The sequence below is a fragment of the Saccopteryx leptura genome, chromosome 2 (genome assembly GCF_036850995.1).
Source record: "Saccopteryx leptura isolate mSacLep1 chromosome 2, mSacLep1_pri_phased_curated, whole genome shotgun sequence".
NCBI classification, from domain to species: domain Eukaryota; kingdom Metazoa; phylum Chordata; class Mammalia; order Chiroptera; family Emballonuridae; genus Saccopteryx; species Saccopteryx leptura.
In genome coordinates this window covers 163532696-163548415 of record NC_089504.1, presented here as the reverse complement: position 1 = coordinate 163548415, position 15720 = coordinate 163532696, and the positions used below count along the sequence as shown (strand labels likewise).

Genomic DNA, 15720 nt, shown 5'->3' with positions numbered 1-15720 from the left:
AGAAGGTGACGGAGGACAATCTGAGTTTGGGTGATGGGTATGCAACATAATTGATTGACAAGATAACCTGGACATGTTATCTTTGAACATATGTACCCTGATTTATTGATGTCACCCTAGTAAAATTAATAATAAAAAACCCTGCTTATTTTAGAGAGTAGAGTTGCTCCAATAAATCACTTCCAGTGAACCCCAGTCATGATAAACGATCTAGCCTCTGAGTTTCATTAGTTGGCTGTCACCATCTTGTTAATAGGCAAACTCCACCATCTCCATTTTCCATAGAATAAAACTGTAATAAGTGTTGGTCATTTTCTAGTTCAATCTCTGTGCCATGCATTTTGGACTCATATGACAATGGAAAGTCTGACACTCTAACTTTGAGAAGAGGTGACAGCAATCCTTTTGCCTTGAATTGTCATGGAATCTGGCCCTTGTTTCTCTAGTAGGACTTTCTGATCAAGGTGATTAGGATCTTTTATCTTCAGTATTAGTAGCTGCTTTCTGAGCAAAAATAGTTGTTGTAGTTTGAGTTCCCCATCCTCAAGGTGCACCATATTTGAGGCAGAGTGACTGGCATCTGGACTGGGGTGCCAGGAACTCCTCGTTTGGCCTGTTTCTGTCTGGATCCTGATGCCCACCCGCCTTTTTCTATTCATTTCCAAATGCTTTCCCATAGTCCAGCTTAGCCAAATGCCTCTCCTCTGGAAAAGTCTTACATTTGTTCAGGGTCTCCAACTGACCAATCTTGGTGATAATGAACTGGTGGGTGGTCTCCACTCTGCTCCCCTCAGTCAGGGTTTTGTAGCAGGACAAAGCATGCAAACTCTGAAACTCATCCAGCTTGTTGATAAATGACTGTTGCGGTATCTGATTGTCACTAACAAGGTATACTGGGAAGGAAGCATTGATGTGTTGTGCCCCATCCAGCACCTGGGAAACGTAGAGAAGACATCTCAGTGCCAGAAAGGATTAGTTGTTCTGATCTGGGTGGATAAGCTATTAGAGGCAGTTGATTTTCATAAATTAATCGATTAGAGGAAAGGTCGAACAACTTGCCCATATTTAGAATGTCAGCTGGACTTTCTGAAATGGAAAGATTGTTAGACTCCTGGAGGACCAACCACCTAGTGGCATGCCAGAACAACTCGGTCCCTGTTATTCCTGTTTGGTTAAGGACTAAAACCATGAGTGTAAAAAACGTTCTGGTTTGAGGTGGTAAGCCAGGGGGAAATTCCAGTTTATTTTCACTGAGGTGAAGGATTTCCAGGTGTCTGAGCTGATGAGCAATATCTGTCGACAGCATGGGTTTTTTTTTGTTGACAAATCTGCATTTCAAATATTAGGACATTCTTTGGCAATGTCTTCTTTGTCATCAGTACAATTTATTGCACATTTCCTCTAAAAAAATTCTTGTAACTGGGGGACCTGAAGATGGCAGTGGAGTAGGCAGATGCACAGACTCCCAGCTCACACCACCGAAATGGATTATAAACTAATTTATGAACAATCAGTGTGAAAAACCAAATCTGGACTACAAGAACAGCCTTCAAAAATCAAGGAGCGCCTGACCAGGTGGTGGCGCAGTGGATAGAGCGTCGGACTGGGATGCGGAAGGACCCAGGTTCAAGACCCCAAGCTCGCCAGCTTGAGCGCGGGCTCATCTGGCTTGAGCAAAGAGGTCACCAGCTTGGACCCAAGGTCGCTGGCTCCAGCAGGGGGTTACTCGGTCTGCTGAAGGCCCACAGTCAAGGCACATGTGAGAAAGCAATCAATGAACAACTAAGAAGTCGCAACGCACAACGAGAAACTGATGATTGATGCTTCTCATCTCTCTCCGTTCCTGTCTGTCTGTCCCTGTCTATCTCTGCCTCTGTAAAAAAAAAAAAAAAAAAAAAATCAAGGAGCAAAGAAGAAGCCACAATAAACCTGGTAGGGAGTGCCTGAATATCCCCTGCTTACAGGAATGGGGGGGGGGAGGCTGGGCTCTCACTCCAAGGAAAAGAGCCGTAAATACGGCTCACAGCTATTTGCCTGGTGACCAGGGAGCGAGGTGTGTTGAAAGGGCCCACTTGTCTTCCAAAAAGAAAGAAGAAAGAGAGAGACGGATGGTGAGGGGGAGAGGAATATAGGTGATGACATAAAAAGCTGACTCATTCAGTGTTGGAGGCGGCCATAACTGGGGGAGGGGCTGATCCTTCCACAAAGCAAAATACAAAAGTACTTCCAGGTCACTGAGATACAGACATCTCTCCAGCTCCAATCAGCGCAACAAGACACAGCTGAAAACAAGAAGTGGGGAGGAGGGGCAGTAACTCAGGTCTCCATGGAGATCTGAGATACACCTCCCCCTACTGAAGCTGAGAAAGCAACCTACCCCCAGAGAGATTAACTGGCAGAAGAGGACTTCAGAGCCTCAGGTCACACCCACCGCATTCCTGGATACCGGTTCAAATAAGCCCCCTGCTGAGATCAGCAAACAAGACAATCACCTGTTAAGAAAACAAACAAATCAAGACTTCTAAGAAGCCCGAATCCTAACGCAGATTACAAATAATAGCTGATGCCAACCCAAGAAGACTTAGAAACAACACAAGCAAAAACTAGAGGCAGACAACACCAAGCCTAGATTCAACTAGCTCTACAAAGAAAACACCCAGACACCCAGGCACAATGACAAGACAAAGAAGTGCAATCCAAATGAAACCACAAGAGAGACCTTCAGGAGATGAACTGAGTGATATGGAAATAATCAAACTTCCGGATGTGGAGTTTAAAATAATGATTGTAATGATGCTTAGGGATCTTAGAACAACAATAGATGGTCATCATGAACACCTAAATAAAGAAATAGCAAATATAAAAAAGGATATTGAAATATTAAAAAAGAATCAATTGGAGATGACAAATACAATATCAGAAATGAAGACCACAATGGAAGGAATTAAAAACAGGATGGATGGAGCTGAGGATTGAATCAGCAAGTTGGAGGACAACTGAAATGAAGGCATGAAAGCAGAGAAGAAAAAAGAAAGACTCAAAAAGTCTGAGGAAACTCTTAGAGAGCTCTGTGACAACATAAAGAGAAATAACATCCGCATCATAGGGGTTCCTGAAGAAGAAGAGAAAGAACAAGGGATAGAGGCTTTATTCAATCATATCATAGCTGAAAACTTCCTTAAATTAATGCAGGAGAAACTCTCACAAATTCAAGAAGCACAGAGAATGCCACTAAAAAGAAACCCAAAGAAACCTACACCAAGACACATCATAATTAAAATACCAAAGCTAAGTGATAAAGAGAAAATATTCAAAGCTGTAAGAGAAAAAAAGGCTATCACTTACAAAGGAGCCCCCATAAGGATGACATCTGACTTCTCAACAGAAACACTTGAGGCCAGAAGGGAATGGCAAGAAATATTCAAAGTAATGCGGAACAAGAACCTACAACCAAGACTACTTTATCCAGCAAGGCTATCGTTTAAAATCGAAGGAGAAATAAAAAGCTTCCCAGACAAAAAAAACTCACGGAATTCATTACAACCAAACCAATGCTGCAGGAAATGTTAAGGGGCATGGTGTAAACAGATCAAAGTGTGAAAAGAATATAGCAAAAGAGGAATACAGCTTTAAAGAATAAAATGGCAACAAACAACTACATGTCAATAATAACCTTAAATGTAAATGGATTAAATGATCCAATCAAAAGACATAGGGTAGCTGCATGGATAAGAAAATAGGACCCATACATATGCTGTCTACAAGAGACATACCTTAAAACAAAAGATACACATAGGTTGAAGATAAAAGGATGGAAAAAAACATTTCATGCAAACGGAAATGAAAAAAAAGCTGGGGTAGCAATACTTATATCAGACAAAATGGACTTTAAAAAAAGAATATAGTAAGAGATAAAGAAGGCCACAACATAATGATAAAGGGAGCAATCCAACAGGAAGATATAACTATTATAAATATCTACGCACCTAATATAGGAGCACCTAAATATATAAAGCAGACTTTGATGGATATAAAGAGTGAGATCAACAGCAACACTATAATAGTAGGGGATTTTAGTACCCCACTAACATCATTAGATAGATCCTCAAGAAAGAAAATTAACAAAGCAACAGCAGACTTAAAAGACACACTAGATCAACTGGATTTAATAGATATGCACAGAACCTTTCACCCTAAAGCAGCAGAATATACATTCTTTTCAAGTGCTCATGGTACATTCTCTAGGATAGACCACATGTTAGGGCACAAAAGTGCTCTCAACAAATTTAAGAAGACTGAAATCATATCAAGCACTTTCTCTGATCACAACGGCATGAAACTGGAAATCAACCACAACAGAAAAGCTCAAAAAATTTTCAAACACATGGAAACTAAATAGCAGGTTGTTAAGTAATGAATGGATCAAGAATGAGATCAAAGAAGAAATAAAAAATTCCTAGAAATGAATGATAACAAGCATACAACAACTCAAAATTTATGGGACACAGCAAAAGCAGTACTGAGAGGGAAGTTCATAGCACTACAGGCACACTTTCAGAAGCTAGAAAAAGCTCAAATAAACAACTTAACCCTGCATCTAAAAGAACTAGAAAAAGAACAGCAAGTAAAGCCTAAATGTAGTAGAAGGAAGGAAATAATAAAGATCAGAGCAGAAATAAATTATATAGAGACTAAAGAACAATACAGAGGATCAATGAAACTAGGAGCTGGTTTTTTGAAAAGGTAAACAAGATTGATGAACCTTTTACTAGACTCACCAAGAAAAAGAGAGAGAGGACTCAAATAAATAAAATTAGAAATGAGAGTGGAGAAATAACAACTGACACAACAGAAATACAAAGGATTGTAAGAAAATACTATGAAGAACTGTATGCCAAAAAACTAGACAACCTAGATGAAATGGACAAAGTCCTTGAAACACACAATCTTCCAAAAATCAGTCTGGAAGAATCAGAAAACCTAAACAGACCGATTACACCAAATGAGATCAAAACAGTTATGAAAAAACTCCCAACAAAGAAAAGTCCTGGGCCTGATGGCTTCACAAGTGAATTCTACCAACTATTCAAAGAAGAACTAACTCCTATTCTTCTCAAGCTATTTCAAAAAATTCAAGAGGAAGGAAGACTTCCAAGCTCCTTTTATGAGGCGAGCATAATTCTGATTCCAAAACCAGGCAAAGACAACACAAAGAAAGAAAATTATAGGCCAATATCCCTGATGAATATAGATGCTAAAATCCTCAACAAAATATTAGCAAACCAGATCCAACAATATATGGAAAAAATCATACACCATGATCAAGTGGGATTTATTCTGGGGAGGCAAGGCTCGTAGAATATTTGCAAATCTATCAATGTTATTCATCACATAAATGAAAGGAAGGAGAAAAACCACATGATAATTTCAATAGATGCAGAAAAAGCATTTGATAAAATCCAGCACCCATTCATAGTCAAAACTCTCAGCAAAGTGGGAATACAGGGAACATACCTCAACATGATAAAAGCCATCTATGACAAACCCACAGCCAACATCATACTCAATGGGCAAAAATTAAAAACAATCCTCTTAAGATCAGGAACAAGGCAAGGGTGCCCCCTTTCACCACTCTTATTCAACATAGTCCTGGAAGTCCTAGCTGTAGCAATCAGACAAGAAGAAGAAATAAAAGGCATTCAAGTTGGAAAAGAAGAAGTGAAGCTATCATTATTTGCAGATGATATGATATAGTATATAGAAAATCCTAAAGTCTCAGTCAAAAAACTACTAGACCTGATAAATGAATTCAGCAAGGTGGCAGGATATAAAATTAATACTCAGAAATCAGAGGCATTTTTATACACCAACAATGAACAGTCATAAAGAGAAATTAAGGAAACAATCCCCTTCACTATTACAACCAAAAAAATAAAGTACTTAGGAGTATATTTAACCAAGGAGACTAAAGACTTGTACTCGGAAAATTATAAAACATTGATAAAAGAAATCAAGGAAGATACAAACAAGTGGAAGCACATACCATGCTCATGGTTAGGAAGAGTAAACATCATTAAAATGTCTATATTACCCAAAGTAATTTATAAATTCAATGCAGTGCCAATTAAAATACCAATGACATATTTTAAAGATATATATCACATATTCCAAAAATTTATATGGAACCAAAAGTGAACATGAATAGCCTCAGCAATCTTGAAAAGGAAGAATAAAGTGGGAGGTATCACACTTCCTGATATCAAGCTATACTACAAGGCCATTGTACTCAAAACAGCCTGGTACTGGCATAAGAACAGGCACATAGATCAATGGAACAGAACGGAGAACCCAGAAATAAACCCACAGCTCTATGGACAACTGATGTTTGACAAAGGAGGTAAGGAAATACAATGGAGTAAGGACAGCCTCTTTAACAAATGGTGTTGGGAAAATTGGACAGAAATCTGCAAAAAAATGAAACTAGACCACCAACTTACACCACTTACAAAAATAAACTCAAAATGGATAAAAGACTTAAATGTAAGGCATGAAACCATAAGCATCTTAGAAGAAAACATAGGCAGTAAGCTCTCCGTTATCTCTTGCAGTGATATATTTGCTGATTTATCTCCACGAGCAAGGGAAATAAAAGACAGGATAAACAAATGGGACTATATCAAACTAAAAAGCTTTTGCACTGCCAAAGACAATAAGAACAGAATAAAAAGACAAACTACACAATGGGAGAACATATTTGACAGTATGTCTGATAAGGGGTTAATAACCAAAATTTATAAAGAACTTGTAAATCTCAACACCAGAAAGACAAACAATCCAATCAAAAATGGGCAAAAGAAATGAATAGACACTTCTCCAAAGAGGACGTACAGATGGCCAACAGGCATATGAAAAAATGCTCAACATCATTAATCATTAGAGAAATGCAAATTAAAGCCACAATGAGATATCACCTCACACGGTTAGAATGGCGCTCATCAACAAAACAACACAGAATAAGTGCTGGCGAGGATGTGGAGAAAAGGGAACCCTCCTGCATTGCTGGTGGAAATGCAGACTGGTGCAGCCTCTGTGGAAAACAATATGGAGATACCTCAAAAAATTGAAAATTGAACTGCCTTTTGACCCAGCCATTCCACTTTTTGGAATATACCCCAAGGACACCATAGAATGATTCCAGAAGGAGAAATGCACCCGCATGTTTATACTAGCATTGTTCACAATGGCGAAGATCTGGAAACAGCCCAAGTGTCCATCAGAGGACGAATGGATTAAAAAGCTTTGGTACATATATACATGGAATACTACTCAGTCATAAGAAATGATGACATCGGATCATTTACAATAACATGAATGGACCTTGATAATATTATACAGAGTGAAATAAGTAAATCATAAAAAAACTAAGAACTATATGAACCCATGCATAGATGGGACATAAAAACGAGACTCAGAGACATGGACAAGAATGTGATGGTAACGGAGTGGGGTGGAGGGGTGGGGAGGGGGCGAGGAAGGAGAGGGAGGTAGTGGGGGGAGGGTAGGGGCACAAAGTAAACCAGATAGAAGGTGACGGAGGACGATTTGACTTTTATGGGGGGTATGCAGCATAATCAAAGGTCAAAATAATCTGGAGATGTTTTCTTGGAACATATGTACCCTGATTTATCAATGTCACTGCATTAAAATGAATAAAAATAAGATTTAAAAAAGTTAAAAAAATAAAAAATAAAAAAAGAATAAATTAAAAAAAAAATTCTTGTAACTTGCATGGCTGACTTTGCTGTTTTATACCAGTCTCAAAACTAATAGTTTCCAGTTTTGTTACCAGTTGTAACAATTTGCTCTTTTTCATTTTCCTCCATCATTTTTTTTTTGTGTGTGTGTGTGACAAAAACAGACAGAGAGAGGGACAGATAGGGACAGACAGGAAGGGAGAGAGATGAGAAGCATCAATTCTTCATTGCAGTACCTCAGTTCATTGATTGCTTTCTCATATGTGCTTTGACCCTGGGGCTACAGCAGAGCGAGTGACCCTTGCTCAAGCTAGTGTCTCTGGGCTTCAGGCCAGTGACCTTTGGGCGCAAGTAAGCGATCATGGGGTCATGTCTATGATCTCACGCTCTGGACACAGACCCTGCCTTCAAGTTGGTGAGCCCATGCTCAAGCTGGATGGGCCCGTGCTCAAGCTGGTGACCTTGGGGTTTTGAACCTGGGTCCTCTGCATCCCAGTCTGACAGTCTGTCTACTCTGCCACTGTCTGGTCAGGTATCTTCTTTCATCTTTTAACACATAGTGGTTCTTTATTGCAGTAAGAAAGCTCTATTCCAAAGTTTACTCTGCTTGGACAGTATTAAAGGATCCTCCTGCTGGGTGCCTGCATTTAACATACCCGGTCCCCTCATGGCTTCTGTCATGCTTGCCTCTCTCTCTCTGGGGATTGTTTTATTCTGCTCCTGACCAGAGGCTCATACTCACTTGCTCTGAACTTCAGTGCTGGGACACAAGCAACATACGGTGAGGAACTGAGCTGTCCGACATTAGGATGTGGACTAGAGGGCCATTTTATCCCATACAGAAGTGCTGGCAGAGGCCATTGTTCTTTTTCTGAGCCCATGCCCACAGAGCTGACAGGAAGATGCCATATTTGAGTTTCCATTAACTGGGCCAGTGATTCCCTGAGACCCTCCTCAAACTTTTTTTTCAATGTCAAATATATATTGGATTGTCAACAGGAAAACCTAGCTGTGTAACTTGTGTTACATGAGAATTCTATGGTTACAATTTAGAAGATTTTCTCTGACTCCATTTTTTTGAGGTGAAATAGAATTTGAAAGGATCAAGTGATATTTAATGTAAATTCAGTTAATGAATAAGTGAAAATTGCCTGACCAGTGGTGGCGCAATGGCTAGAGTATCCTATTGGGATGCTGAGGTCCCCAGTTAGAAGTTCTGAGGTTGCCAGTTAGAGAGTGCAAGCTCATTGGCTTGAGTGGGGGCTTGCCATCTTGAGTGCAGGATTATCAACATGATTCCTGGGTCACTGGCTTGAGCCCAAAGCTCCCTGGCTTGAAGCCCAAGGTTGCTGGCTTGAGCCCACAGTCACTGGCTTGAGCAAGGGGTCACTGGCTTGGTTTAAGCCTCCCAGTCAAGGCATGTATGAGAAGCAGTCAATGAACAACTAAGGTGCTGCAACTACGAGTTGATGCTTCTCATCTATCTCCCACTTCCTATCTCTCTCTCTCAAAATGAAAAAAATAAAAAAGTAAAAAGTGAATAAATCACTTGACATATATTATTTTAAAAATTAATACCATACAGTATGTCTCACAGTAAACAATAGTATTGTAGACACCCTATACATATGATTATATTTAAAGCTTTAGTAGTTTAACTGTAACCAGTAGCAATAAATCTCAGAACATTAAAATTTTTAGATATTTAGAAAGTAGACATATTTTCTTTAAAAATCACTAAAAATCCTTGCATAATTTTAAAGGGTAATTTCAGCAAAGTCTGGCAACTAATGGTTAACAAAATTTATTTATTTATTTATTGAATTTAGAGATAGAGAGGTAGAGGTAGGGCAGAGACACACAGAGAGAAACATCAGTTTGTTGTTCCACTTATTTATGAAAACATTCGTTGATTCTTGTATGTGCCCTGACTGGGGAATGAACACGCGACCTTGGTCTGTGTGTGAATGATGCTCTAACCAACTGAGTTACTTGGCCAGGGCAAGGTTAAGAATATCTAACAAGCTTTTTTTTCATAATAGATCTAGTTTTTGAGGATCTTGATTGGAATTTATGATAGAATTCTCACTAGTATGATCTAGACCAGAGTCCTTAACCTTGGCACCATGGGCATTTGGGGCTGGATAATTCTTTGTGTGGTCCTATCTTGTACATTGTAGGGTATTCAGTGGCACTTTGGCCTCCACCCTTTAGATCTCTGTAGCCCTCCCTGCTTCCTACCCCCACCCAATTGTGTCAACCAACCAACCAATGTTTCCTCTCATTGCCTACAGTCCCCTGGGAGGCAAAACTGTCCTAATTGAGGACCACTGGGGATTAAGATACATATGGCATGAGTGAGGCCAGCTATGTAAATAAGTAAAGGACCATAGCCTAAAATAAATTTAAATAAGAGATTGTCTAATAAAAATAAAGTTCAACAAAGGACAACTGTCACAAAACATTTGGAGCCCACAGTGTGGGACACACAGCCAGTCTCTACCTTTTGTCTACTGACATTTGATGTTATGGTGAATGGGAAGTGGATTTTGCTTTTCATTGACTTTTCTAATGCCCCCCTCTTTTGGCTTTGACCAAGATTAAAGCAGCAGCCTGCCCAAAATAAGAATATTGTCCTAATTGGTCAAGGCATTCAATAGCTTTTTTTTTTTTTGACAGAAACAGAGAGACAGAGAGAGACAGATAGGGACAGACAGGAAGGGAGAGAGAAGAGAAGCATCAATTCATCATTGCAGCACCTTAGTTGTTCATTGATTGCTTTCTCATATATACCTTGACCAGGGGGCTTACAGCAGAGCAAGTGACCCCTTGCTCAAGTCAGTGACCTTGGGCTCAAGCTGGGGAGCTTAGCTCAAACAAGATGAGCCTGCGCTCAAGCCAGTGACTTTGGGGTTTCGAACCTGGGTCCTCTGCATCCCAGTTCAATTCTCTAACTACTGCGCCACCACCTGGTCAGGTGGCATTCACTAGCTTTTAAGTTTCAGTAGTAATGACCCGGAGTTATGAGTTGATGGTGGTTGAGCTTGGTGTAACTTTCCAGTCCACCCAAGTATTGTGTCAAGCTGGCTTGGGGAAGGACGATGGGGTGCAGATCGGATGGTGTTTCCCAAGTGTGCTCTTTTTGGTGGGGTCGGCAGTAAGCTGAGATACTGGTGGCTTCAAGTAAACTAGAAAGTGGAACATAAAGACTGGAATGTTGAGTGATTGTGAAGTTGGATGTATCCACTTGGCTAGGCTACAGACTCCAGTTCTTCAGCTAGATGCCGCTAGGTGAACAAGATTATCCTAGATAAGTGGGTGGGCCTGATCTCATCAGTTTTATGGCATTAAAAGTGGAACTTAGGCTTCCCTGAGGTAAGAGACATTCAGAGTCTAGCATACACGCCTGCCCTACAGATTTTGAATTTGCCCTGCCAGCCTCCCCAGTTCCTTGAAGTATATCTTTCTTTCCTCCTCCCATTCCCTTTCTGTTTCCCCTTAAGCTTTAATGAACAAACTGATTTACAACAGGAGAACCACCACCATTGTTAGCATTAAGGGACATAATGAGAACTGGGGCCCTGTCGAATTTATTTTGTGACCTCCCAGAGTCTGGCATGAAGCTCTTGATAAGTAATGAATGGAATGAAACCATTATTAGCAATCATGTGAAACAGCTCTGGAGTCTATAGAACAGTATTTTGAATGCCTCTGCTAAGGAGGAGGTAATGATTATGAGGAAGGGCATCATTTAGCTTTCAAAATTCAAAAAAAGTGGATATTTTTTTCATTATATAAATAACATTAGGTGCACTATTGAGTATCTGACAATAAAGGACAAAAACATTAGTGAGTTTATGATCATCAGCCCTGATGCCAGCATTTTGGTGTACTTCCTCAGGCCCTGCTCCCCAACCCTCAACCCATGCAAATATAGTTTCTGTATAATAGTAATGATATTGTATTTAAGTTTTTTTTTTTCCTGCTTTTCCCTTTGTTATCACTTAGTCTTTATAAATACTATTTTCCAGTGGTGGGATTCAGCCAGTTCACACTGGTTCAGCAGAACCAATGCCTAATCTTTTGTTGAGTTTTGCGAGTTGTTACAATGGCACTTGTAATCAGGGTTCTCTCTAAGGTGTGGGTCTGGGCAGTCACCCAATGTGTAAATCAGACAATTAAATTCCTTATTGTTTTGTAACATTCATCTGCACAACAGCGTATTCTAAGCGCCTGTAGTAATGTTTATTCTGTCCATAAGTGAAAAAAATAGCAAGTGAGGATGCCAATCAAGAAGCAGTATGGAAATATCTTAAATAATGATTTTATTGTTTTTTTTGTCAGGTATTATTTAATATTTTTTCATTAATATTTTAAAAGTTCTTATTACCTAGTTTTGTGTACCTCTTTTATTGTTCTTATTTAAGTATTAAATGCATGAAATAAAAAACTACCTTTCGGTATATATTTATTCTTAAAATGGTCATTAGGGCAGAGAACCTGTTGTTAAATTATTTGAATCCCATCATTGCTATTTTCTCTTTATTTTTCCCCATTGAAAATGCTTTACCATTTAGGAAACATTAGTTTATGCTCACAAATAAAATGCACTTTTAATGAGCTCTTTTTAGGTACCAGGCATTTGACCTGGTCTGTCTCTTTTTATCCTCAAAGCAGGTGTGTTGCAGGTATTATTATCATCCTTACTGTACAGATGAAGAAATTAGTCCTGGAGCTGCTGACAGGCCTCCCCAGTCTGGCCACAGAGCCTTTGAGGGATCTGCTTTTTTTCTGCTTTGCTGTACTCTCTTGCTTTGCACATTTCCATGGTACCTTTTCTTTGATGGATAAAGGGATTCATGAATTGTGGGACAGCATTCCCTTTCATCTTGTTCTGTGGGAAAGAATTTTGCAAAGGCCCAGTGGCTGGCTCCATGTTGTAGTATGCAGTGTGTTTTCTAAAACTCAACAGAGGGATCCAGGCCTTTTTTTCTTTCAAGTACATGACTATCGATGCTTATGCTTTCAAATTTATTTATTTTTTTAAATGTTTATGTTATTGATTTTAGAGGGAAGGGAGAGAGCAGGAGAGAAACCAGAACATCTGTTCTCGTGTGTGCCCTGATCGGGGACTGAACTGCCTCAGGACGATGCTCTAACATATGGAGCTATCCAGCCAGGGCTATGTTTTCAAATATAGTTCACATTCCATCATTCTAGGCTTTGGTTTGGTCACTAGTAACCAGCCCACTCAAGATCCACATAGTCAGGTACATACTGGAAAGTAACAGAAAAAGTACTGTGTGGTTCTCTGACCCAACTGGAAGGCTGAGAAAATAAATAAGTGAGTAAGAAAGGTGGTAAGTAAAACCCTGCTATCATTCAAGACATGTTCAAGGATTCAGACCACCCATTGCCATTGGATCTGCTGGGAGTTTTTCATGTGAGAACTGATTCAAAATACAGCATTCTCTCCCTATAGTTGGGCATGCTCAGGCACCTAAGAAATTATTTTTTGTCCTTTTAGTGTGTGTTAAACATGATGTAAACAAGACCACACTGAATATCCCCAGATATGGTCAGTCAGTTAAAACACGTCAATAATCCAGTCACAGCAGAGTGAAGAAGGAGGCATCACCACTGTCAGCATTTTAAAACATGCTTTTGCTTCCTTTGCCCTCAAGGAGCTCCTGTATATTGAAAATAAAAATGCCTCACCAGTCGTAACTGTCCATAGCGATTTGGTAGGCCAGGCGTGGCCACCATTCCATAGCTTTCTCTGAACTCATGCTATTTAATCATTTTTTATATTAACAGGTCTTCTACTGGCCTAGCTGTTTTGTGAATAAGACCCATTCCTTTCTCCCCTCTGATTTTTTAAAAAAAATGCATTATTTTTTCTTTTATTTAGAAAATTAAATTTAACAGGGTGACATTGATCCATAAGAGGACATAGGTTTCAAGTGAACATTTCTGTAGCATTAAAACTGTTGATTATGGGCCCTGGGCAGTCGGCTCAGTGGTAGAGCGTTGGCCTGGCGTGTAGGAGTCCCAGGTTCGATTCCTGGCCAGGGCACACAGGAGAAGTGCCCATCTGCTTCTCCACCCCTCCCCCTCTCCTTCCTCTCTGTCTCTCTCTTCCTCTCCTGTAGCCAAGGCTCCATTGGAGCAAAGTTTCCCTGGGCACTGAGGATGGCTCCATGGCCTCTGCCTCAGGCGCTAGAATGGCCCTGGTTGCAACAGAGCTATGCCCCAGATGGGCAGAGCATCGCCCCCTGGTGGGCATGCCTGGTGGATCCCGGTTGGGCACATGCAGGAGTCTGTCTGACTGCCTCCCCGTTTCCAACTTCAGAAAAATACAAAAAACCTCCACAAAATAACCCCCCCCCCCAAAAAAAAAAAACACCTCTTGATTATGTTGTATACCCATCACCCAAAGTCAGATCATTTTCTGTCTTCTGATATTGGTGCCTCTTCACATGCTTCCCCCACCCCTTCCCTGATATACCCCTCTCCCTGATAACCACTTCGTTTTTATCTATGTCCATGAGTCTCAACTTATATCCCACCTATGTGTAAGATTGTATAGTTCTTAGCTTTTTCTGATTTACTTATTTCACTCAGTATAATGTTCTCAAGGTCCATCCATGTTGTCATAAATGGCACTATGTCATCATTTCTTATGGCTGAATAGAATTTCATTGTATAATTAATGAGAAGTTTTGGGCATAGGGACTTTCTGGATGTCCTTCAGAGGATACCAGCACAGCTGAACAGCAATGACTCTGTCACAGCAAAAGGAACGTTGTTGAGTTGCTACAACTGTCTAGAAGAATCTGCTTAAAGATGTTGCACAAACACAGCTTTAAAAGGCCAGCCTGATAGAGCCATCCAGAGGGATGGCAAGAACAAACACATCTTTCCAACTCTGTCACATTGAGAAGCCAGCATAGTTTTCTGGAGGTGAGTTTATATATAGAGCCATCCAGAGGGATGGCAAGAACAAACACATCTTTCCAACTCTGTCACATTGAGAAGCCAGCATAGTTTTCTGGAGGTGAGTTTATATATACCAGTATATTCATAGAATTAATGTGCCAGGAGGTTCACATAAGGTATGATTTTACCGCTATATCTATCCTTAGAAAAATTTGGAACATTATTTTTGATTTTGTGTTTTTTACCATTAGTGGAAAATGTTGTCTGAGGCGATTGTTCCATAAGTGTTGTAAACCCACCTGAATAAAGATCTGAAATGGTGCTTCACTGATAATTTTAAATCTTATCTTGAATCTGTCTGCCTCATGCAGGCTTGTAAATGAAGACTAACAAGTCAGTTGTTGTAGACTGTTGTTTAGCCCGGTGACTAGGCAACCATTAATTTTTGTCCTTAAATTAGAGCGTAGACAATTTAGGTCTCCAAAGAACTTGGTCTCCAAAAGGCCTTTCCTGTGGACAGTCATGCCGAGGTAGGTAGTAGGTCTTCAGAGAGTCAGATACCCTATTTTGCCTATGTCATGGCTTTGGTACAAATTTAATTGAGACAGTAGATGTGTAAGACTTTTGAAAACTAGAAAACACTATGAAATGGAGGTAGAATCCTTGATATAGTAATTCTTATAATTTCAAAAATAAAATATGAAACAGGTTGGTAGTTCTACTGCAACAGTTAGGAAAAACTGGAGACATTACAAATATGTTTGTGTGTGTGTGTGTGTGTGTGTATTTAGAAAGGAAGGGAGAGACAGAGATGAGAAGCATCAACTCATAGTAGCTTCACTTTATTTTTATGAAATTTTAAAATTTATTATGCTAACATGGATTCAAGTATCCCACTCAATATAACACCTTCACCCCCCAACACCATGCCCCCATTACACCCACTTTACGTGCCTCCTCCTGACTCCTTCCTCTCTTCCCTCTGGGATTTGCTGTTCTGTTATCCGTATCTTTGTGTTATGTATAT

At 39.8% G+C, this 15720-nt stretch overlaps 1 pseudogene; it reads right to left on the bottom strand.

Moving 5' to 3' along the window:
- Positions 1 to 238: 238 nt before the first annotated feature.
- The window catches only part of LOC136391648 (tubulin-specific chaperone E pseudogene), a 38440-nt pseudogene continuing 22958 nt past the window's right edge, over positions 239 to 15720 (bottom strand).